The sequence below is a fragment of the Echinops telfairi genome, unplaced genomic scaffold (assembly GCF_000313985.2).
Source record: "Echinops telfairi isolate 266 unplaced genomic scaffold, ASM31398v2 ScPeMD7_7468;HRSCAF=8506_0, whole genome shotgun sequence".
Taxonomy (NCBI): domain Eukaryota; kingdom Metazoa; phylum Chordata; class Mammalia; order Afrosoricida; family Tenrecidae; genus Echinops; species Echinops telfairi.
In genome coordinates, this window is record NW_022111369.1 from 61,649,566 (window position 1) to 61,658,475 (window position 8,910).

Sequence of the window (8,910 nt, forward strand, 5' to 3'; positions counted from 1 at the left end):
AACAACCCTTTCACAGAGGCCGCCCAATTCATAACAGTAGCAAAATGACAGTTATGAAGGAACAACAAAAATGCCTTTATGGTTGGGGTCACTACCACATGAGGAACTCTATGGAAGGGTCGCAGCATTGAGAAGGTTGAGAAGCACTGCCCTAGGGTTTGTGAAGCTGTAGTCTTACAGTAGCAGACTGCCTATCATTTGCCCACGGAGCAGCTGCCAGATTCAAACTGTTGACCTGCGCATTAACAGCTTTATCCTCCGTACCACCAAGATTGATTAAGAGCTCAGAAGACAGAGTAAATGGTTTAAAATTCTAGTAAGTGGATAGATATGGTGGTGTCATCTCATATAAATTTTATCTTAGTTATTCTATTTTCTTCATGCAGCAAGAGACAGTAAAGATCACCTGAGAGTACAGATGGACGAGGATGTACTAGTACTGGGGAGGGGTGGAGAAGATATGAAATAATTACCAAAGAAAGCAGGACAGAGACTGAGTTGAGCATTTGGTATACTGATATACAGATTAAAGACACTAAGTGAGACTATTTAGCATGCTTCTCTTTCCCTCTAACCAAGTATAGCTATGTGGGTTCAAGTTTAGATAAAAGTAAAATGTGGAATTTAACCATGTTTGGAGTTTTCCATGCAAGGACTGTGAGTAGGGGCAAAGGACACGAGGTATATACAAGAGAGTAGTTATAATTATTTACCATGAAATTTAATATAGACCAGCGGTTCTCAACCTGTGGGTTGCGAACCCTTTGGGGGCTGAACAACCCTTTCACAGGGGTCACCTAAGACCATCAGAAAATACATGGATATTTCACAGTATATAATTACATATTGTTTTGTGATTAATCACTATGATTTAATTATGCTAGATTTGTAACAATGAAAATACATCCTGCATATCTGATATTTACATTATGATTCATAACAGTATCAAAATTACAGTTTTAAAATAGCAACGAAAATAATTTTATGGTTGGGGATCACCACAACATGAGAAACTATATTAAAGGGTCGTGGCATTAGGAAGGTTGAGAACCACTGATATAGAACCAGGAGAAGTAATGATTTAAAGGGAATGAGGAGCAGTCAGAAAGTGGTTGAACTGCAAGTTCTGATGAGGTACTAGAGAAAAACAGATGAAAAGGTCAAAGGTAGTGATCAGGGAAAGAGATATATGAAATTGGCGTTAAGAAGGAGTTAAAGTTATTGATAATAAAAAGTAAGTTGTAAGAGAAAGTGGAAGAAATGATCATTGCAGGAAATGAAATCAGGGAATTTAGAGTCTAAGATGTAGAAAAATAGTCTACAAGGCTATTGAAATAGCAAAACGATAGTATGAAATCGAGTCCGAAGCCAGCAGGGTAGAAGATGGAGCGGTTATCTGAACTCTGGGTTGGTCGAGCAGATTCCCGAAGCTGTTTGCTCCCTTAGGACGCTGAGCCGCTCTAGGTTCTATATACGCTGTAAAGGCTCCTCCTCTTCCGTGTTGTCGCACTTGTCATCACTCTGGTTGCTGCGCAGTCGATGTCGTCACCACTCTCGCTCTTCGTTGCTTACCTGTTTTTTAACCTCCCATCTTGGATTTCTCCTAAAGAGCTGCTCTTTCTGTGCATCAGCAACCATCCAAAGCCTTCTCCTCCTCGGCCCTTGAACTGGCTGATAACTACTTAGCTACACTCTTGGCTACTTTTGTCCATTTCTAAGTTCCCCGAAGTTTCTGATTCTTTCATCCTAGAAGTGTTTATTGTGCACATCCATTCCTGACACTGCTAGTGCTTCTCGGGATGACAGTGCCCAGGGGCTGCATTCCTAAAGAAGGGTGTACGCAGATGTATGAATACAATTTTCAAGAATTTTTAAGTATTGGAAATTAGACCAGGGATCAACAACTAGAGAAGTATTCTGTTGATATTGTAGCATAACATTAAAATGCAAGGTGCTTTTTTTAAGGCAACCAGGAATTTGCCCCACCAGTCCTCTCTCTAATCCGTAAGAAAGCATTTTCCATTAGGTGTTGCATTTGAATAACGGTGGTCCCCATACAACTCTAGATAAGTCCCCCATTCCTTTAAGGAAGGAAAAGAGGTGGGTTGATGGAAGGGTGTGCATCTTTTAGTGGCTTCAACAATGGCCTCAAGCATTGCAACAATTATGAGGATGGCAGTTTGGTGACAATGGTCACAGGGTCACTAACTCGGAACCAACGCAATGGCACCTAAGAGTATCTTTTGGTATATTTCTAGAAAGTTTCCTTTTGTGAATATAACAGTCCATTACCTCACTCATAATTTGGAAAATCAAGTAGAACATCAAAGCATCTGTAGGCTTATGACTTTATACATTCACCTACAATTTTCTATCATCTTTACCATGTGACTATTCTAGATATTAGGTGTATAGCAGCAAACAAAACAATATTTACCACAATATTCCTTATGCTGCATTATCAAAATACACACAGTACTCAAAAGAAAGTTACTGGTACACAATGTAATTCTTGACTATGACCTTCTGTGACAAGTGCGATGAAGAAAAAAATGTTATAAGGATGCAGATATTTGTGTGATATGGATGTGGGGAAATCAAGAAGAGCCAGTCATTTCAGCACTACTCAAGGAAATATAAGCCAGGTGATTGCTATATTTCAGAAACACTAGCATTGGACATTGAGATCTTGAAAAATTGGCTCAGTGCTACCAAGCCACTCCCAGAAACAAAAATTGCTAGCTCTTTTCTTTCCTTATCCAGCCAATAACTCTGTCTTGCCTCTTTGCAATGAGTAAACCACATATATGAAAACTGAATCATATTTACCCAATTTCAAGATACCATCATTGCTAGCAAATATGTAGAATTAGAGGTTATCTCAGTGGTTTGGGGAAGCTTATTGGACATGTCCTGCTCCAATTTCCTCAAGATCACATGTGATTGCAACAGTGACTTTCTGAGTGAAGGGCATTTTACCCTTGACTTGTGTGACTTGAGCTATGTTTCGGTTTGAGAACTGTGAGATCCTACGACATTTCCCATTACTGTCCTATGGAGTCCCTGCCTTTGTCACAGTCTCTAGAGTGTGATCTTCTCTCTCAGTCATTGCCCTTTATATTTTCAGGCCACTCTGGGCTATGGCTCATGTCTCAACCACCACAATGCTTACCATTAGGGCTAATAGAAATCCTTCAATGCTCTGGAAGTTACTTTTATTCGATCTTTATCAATATACGAGTTATAACTGTGCATTTGAATGGTGGGGTTGGAGGGGGTATTGTGAGTACCATGGACTACCAAAAGGGCACTTGATCTGCCTTGGAAGACCAGCCAGCCTGCTCCTTGGAGCCAAGGATGGCAAGACTTCATCTTACATATTTTGGACATGTTTCCAGGAGAAAACAGTCCCTGGAGACAGACATGATGTTTGGTAAAGTGGAGGGGCAGTGAAAGAGAGGAAGGCCCTAAGGAGATGGATTGACACCCTGTGAAGCACGGGAATGATTGTGAGGATGGCACAGGATCGGGCAGTGTTTCCTTGTGTGGTGCACAAGGTCACTATGGGTTGTAACTGAATAGACGGTACCTAACAACAACAATGTGTTTTGTCATTCACAAGTTTGGGACATCTGACCAACTTGGCAAAATCATCCAATTCAGTCATGAAACTCTAGAATATGGACAGTCATTTAAAGTCCTTCATTGGCTCACTGTTTTGGTACTATACAAATGACTTTGCTGCCAGGAAATTATCAGAATAATCCAGAACATCAGTATAGCCCATCGTATTTATTGAAAGATGTTCTCTTATATTCTCATGTTGGATTCTCATAAAATATCTGTCAGTTATGGGGAGTTCATTATCTTCTTTTCATTAGTGGAAAAATTTGAGACATCAAAAAAGGCAATAAATTTTCTAGTTAATGATTAATGTTGAACTAGAAACTAGGCCTGTGTCTTTCAGCAAGGGCTCCATCCACATTACACCACTGCATCTGTTTTAGTTTTTTTTTAAATCAAAAGAACTAGAATCAGCACTTGCTATATGTGAAGTTATAGAATTAAAATATCTCCGCTTTTAAATCATTTTTATTATCCACTTATAATGGTTCTCCCAACTTGAATTTCAAATCAAAGTATCAAAGTCCTCCTCTGTGTTTAAGGGGAAAAAATGAACAATTTTCTGTTAGAACTTGTTCTTTCATTAACAATCCTTGAAATATAGGAATCACCTAGTCAAATCCATATCTACTTTATTATGTGAGCATTTTATTGAGCAAAATCTGTCCTAAAATGACTAAATATGGCAAAACTTCTTGTAGAAAGTACAAGTGCTTTTATGAAAATGTTAGAACCCAGAAAGATCACAACAGATTACTTCGTCCCACTCCCTTACATAGAGGTGAGAAGAAATAAATCCTGCAAAGAAAGGGCAGTGACTTTTAGGTCAAAGTCACATATTCTGTTAGTTAGAAGTAGGTTTGTGTGCAGGAGTCTTGTGTAAATACTCAGTCATGGAATGACCAACACCAAGAAAGAAGGGTTGGAGAGAAACACATCCTTTCGTCTCTTGGTTCCTTGCACTGAGAATCTCCTAGAATCAAGAAACAAAGAAAAGGTAATTCTTTACCTAGAGCAGGTACTCAGAATTCACACGTCTAGCACCCTAAAGTATTCTGTGACAAGATAAATGGACTTACAGAAAGATGGCAGCCTAAGCAAACATGCTGTACAAACTCTCGAGAATGAAGGATGTTAGGCTGGGTTCTCTAGAGAAGCAACATTGGTAATGTATAGGTTTGCATATAGAAAAAGAACTATATAAATAAACTGTTTACACATTTCCAGAGGTAGGTAAATCCAGTCTTGTTTAAGTCAGGCATCTCTTGACTCTAGGAAGCTAGAGAACAGGAATTAGGGTGAGGAAGCAGAGGCATCAGGGGGCACAAGATGGCAGATATAATGGTAAATGGATCTGAAATTGGCCAAATGAATTCACTACTGGTAGTCTGCTAATGGCTTCTAAGATCGACAGATGATAATAACAGGCGATAGAGGAATCAGACACAAGATCTAGCTCCTGCAGAAGGCGAAGGGCCAGAGGACTTGGCTCTGTTGGTCTCTTGTACAGAAGGCCACACACTCAAGGAGGTGTCGTCAGACTGCAACCCAATTGATAGGTTGGTCTCTGTCCCGATCCTTACCCAGGAGTATCTCCAGTTGGCACAACCACTAATCGCCACACTAAGATATGAAAGACCAGAGTTAACAGATATGTGTGATTAGCCTTAAACCTCCAGCTTAGAGAAAAGAAAGGATAGAGAAGTAGATGGAAAACTGATTAGGAGAAGAGGTTGAACAAAAGTAGTCAGAGAGGAAACAAATGAATAAATTGTCAGCTGGCCTGGCATGATGCAGCCATGATCAGCCCTGCTTTCCCAAGACCAATACAAAGGTTCACACTGGTGATTGATGATGAGAAAGGGGACAGCTGGTGAGTGGCTAAGATCTCACCAACATACAATCATCAAGTAAATACAGAAACAACAACAACATGCTTGGAGACAACTGACACATCTGGTTCTCACTAAGAAACAAATTAAGCCTCTCAAACAGGCAACCAATAAGGCCAGAGCACTTTTATCATGAAGAAAATGCATCAGAACGATCTGATCCAGAACTCCAAAGATGGCGTGTGGGCTTCTTCAATAAATTGAGAGAAAAATCAACAAAAGCAAGAAAAACACTAGGGGAAAACACTTTAAAATACTATAAGAACAAATGACAAAATAAGTGAAAATTTTGGAACCTTACAAAAATAGTAAATCAAAATATAGGAGACAAATACTACGATTTCAGATATACATTGAAATAGTAGAGGAAAAAAATTGAATCAATGAAAGGTCAAATTAGTGAGCTTGAAGAAAAATGGCTCCTTAGGTGACAAAGTGGACTACACATTGGGATCGTACGCACAAGGACAATATTTCGAAACCAACCACTCTGCAGGAGAAAAATGATATTTTCTACTCCTGTAAAGATTTACAGCCTTACAAACCCATGGGGACATGTTTTCCCTGTGCTTTAGGGTCACTGAATCAGAACTAACTCAATGACAGATAGTTTGGTTTGGAATCTGAGAGAAACTTTTTTTTTAATCTAAAGAAAGCCTAAGAATTAGGTGAGATACCATCATGAGGAATAATGTATGTGTGATTGGAATTCCAGAACAGGTTGGAAAAAAAGGCAAAGAGAAAATTGTCTGTGATAGTTCGGTTTTGTGTCAACTTGGCTAGGCCACACTTCTCTCTTTTCTAGCTGGTCTATATCCTGCATCAGGCTCGTAGACCTGCCATATTGTCTGCAAACCCTGGGAGCTGTCAGCAGCATATAGTACTCCTTACTGATCTTGAATTCATTGGACTCTGTAGCCACAAGCCTGATTTGCTGCTTGTTTGTCTTCTTGCTTCCAGCTGTATCAGTCCTAGCATCTACTCAGACTTTCTAACCTTGGATTCATCTACACTGTCCTCCACAAGGCAGAGGTCTTCCTTCTTGGTCCATCTTTCCTCTTCCTGGCTTGTCAGTCCTAGAAGGTACCTGGGTCAGGAAAACCTCCAGCTTAGCGGGTAACCCATGGGCTTGAAACAGGCTGCATTGAACTACTTATACAATTGTATGAACCAATTTAGATATAAAATTCTTAATACACACACATATATAATCACTCATTTTGCTTCTCTAGGGAGGCCAGTCTAACATATTTGAAATGAGGAATGGATCTATAGAAACTAAATTGTACTGATAAGTTTTCTAAATTGTTTATCAAGTCTAATTATGCTTCAAGGTACTGAGAACTCTGCTTCTGCTCCTGTTAGTACAGATCACTCTTCCACTGTTAGTCAAGAGAGTGCTGTTAATCTATGGCATGACAGGGAAATGTTAATACCCAAAGTGTACTGAATAATAGAAGGAATAGCGGTGAGAGTGAGGTTCAGGTTGATCACATGTTTGATGATTTTTCCAACATTTTGTTAGACTGAGAAAGATATGGAAGCTGGTTGATTGATATTGCTTACAAAAGACAAAGTGGTAAAGGAAAGAAATGAGCACAGGGCTTTAATGGCACAGCTCAAGTGTCACTTAAAAGACCTCGAAGTTTCCATTTGTGCCATGAACAACAGCATTATCTCTTTTATTAACAGAGAGAATATTGCTGAAAACCAAACCCAGAGTTTTATCTTAAGATTAGCTGAATGCCACCTGAATTCTCAACTTAGAATTGTGTCTGATGTAAACGTGAGGGCATTGAATGGGAAGAAATGGAAGCTTGGAACTTTGAATAGGAATATATGGACAGATAACCAGGAAGATATGGACATGAATCTCTAAATTGTGTTGAGCCACTTGGCCAACAGCACCACCCTTCCTATCTGAAGAGATTAATCCACTATCAGTAAAATCATTGTATATGCCATAAACCAGTGGTCTGTTTATCTAATAGCTGGGATTCGTGTGTACAGGAATCAAGGGGTGAAAATGGAGTGGCACCATTCACTATTATTCACTAGTGACTGAATCACAGCATTTTAGCTTCCTGTCTCTGTAACAACCGTGTTCTCTTCAAGTCTGTTACTCTTAGTTCCAAAGGGAGGAATATTCCCAACTGCAAACACAGCACTGATTACATTGACCTGTAAATTAAAAATGCCTCCTGATCTTTTGGGGCTCCCAATGCCTCTAGATGAAGAGGCAAAGAAATATGTTGCTGAATTGAGTAGTGTGATTGATCCTGATTAACAAAGTGTAATTCGTTTGGTATATAATGGAGGCAAAAAGAACATGTCTGGATTACAAAAGATTCCTTGGGTCATCTTTTAGTACTACTATGCCCTGTGATTCAAGTAATTGGCAAATTGTACCAACCCAATTCTGACATGACTACTAGTGGCCATGATTTTTCAGGAATGAAGGTTTGAGTCGTCCCTCAAAGCAAGGAACCATGACCAGCTCAGGTGCTTGCTGGGGCAAAGCAAATGTAGAATGAGTAATGGAAGCAGGGGGTCCTAAATATTAGTCACAGCCACATGATCAATTGTAAAAATGACGACTATAATTGTTATGAGTATTTTCCATTTTTGTATGTGCATCAAATATTTTTGGTTTTTTCCTAGCATAAAATGTAAGATATGGCAACAAATGTATAAATGTGCTTGACACAACTGATGTATGGATGGTTATCAGAGCTGTAACAGCCCCCAATAAATTAATATATTAAAAATTTTTATTGTAAGATGTAAATCAAGTTAGTACATTTTCAGTTGTGCACATTTTACTTTTATCATGTTAGATGTAAAGATGACTTTATTATTGTTTTTGCTTGGAGACTTTGAAGGATTTTAAGATATGTCTGACAGGAACCAATTTGACAAGGGGTAGACTGTGATAGTTAGGTTTTGCCACAACTTGGTTAGGATTCTCGGTTTGGCATGCACTCCCATGATGTGATCCTACAACTTCATGATAGAATCTGTGATGAGCAGCAGAGTAGTTGTAAGAGGATGAGGTAGGAGTGCAGTCTCCTCTCTCATGTCACTTCCCTGCTGCATTTGAAGTTTTCTTGGAGGTATGGCCTCCTTCAACTAAAGCAAACCCTTCAGGAAGGCTTAAATCTCTTCTTACTGATACAGATCCTGCATCTGGTTCCTCGATTTGCAGTATTGCCTGCCAACCCTGGTAGCTATCAATGGCCTGCCATACAGCCTACTAACGTTGTAGTCATTCGACTCTGCAGACACAAACTTGAATTTCTGCCTTATTCATCCTCCTCCTTCCTATTTAATCAGTCCTGGCAGTTACACAAGTCAGGGGAAGCTTCAACCCTGGCTTGCTGACTTTGGGTGAATC

General features: G+C 39.4%; 1 protein-coding gene across 1 annotated transcript in view; it reads left to right on the top strand.

The window, feature by feature from the left end:
* The window catches only part of GABRB1 (gamma-aminobutyric acid type A receptor subunit beta1), a 522,015-nt gene that overhangs the window by 401,579 nt on the left and 111,526 nt on the right, over positions 1-8,910 (top strand). The gene's annotated exons all lie outside the window — the stretch shown is intronic.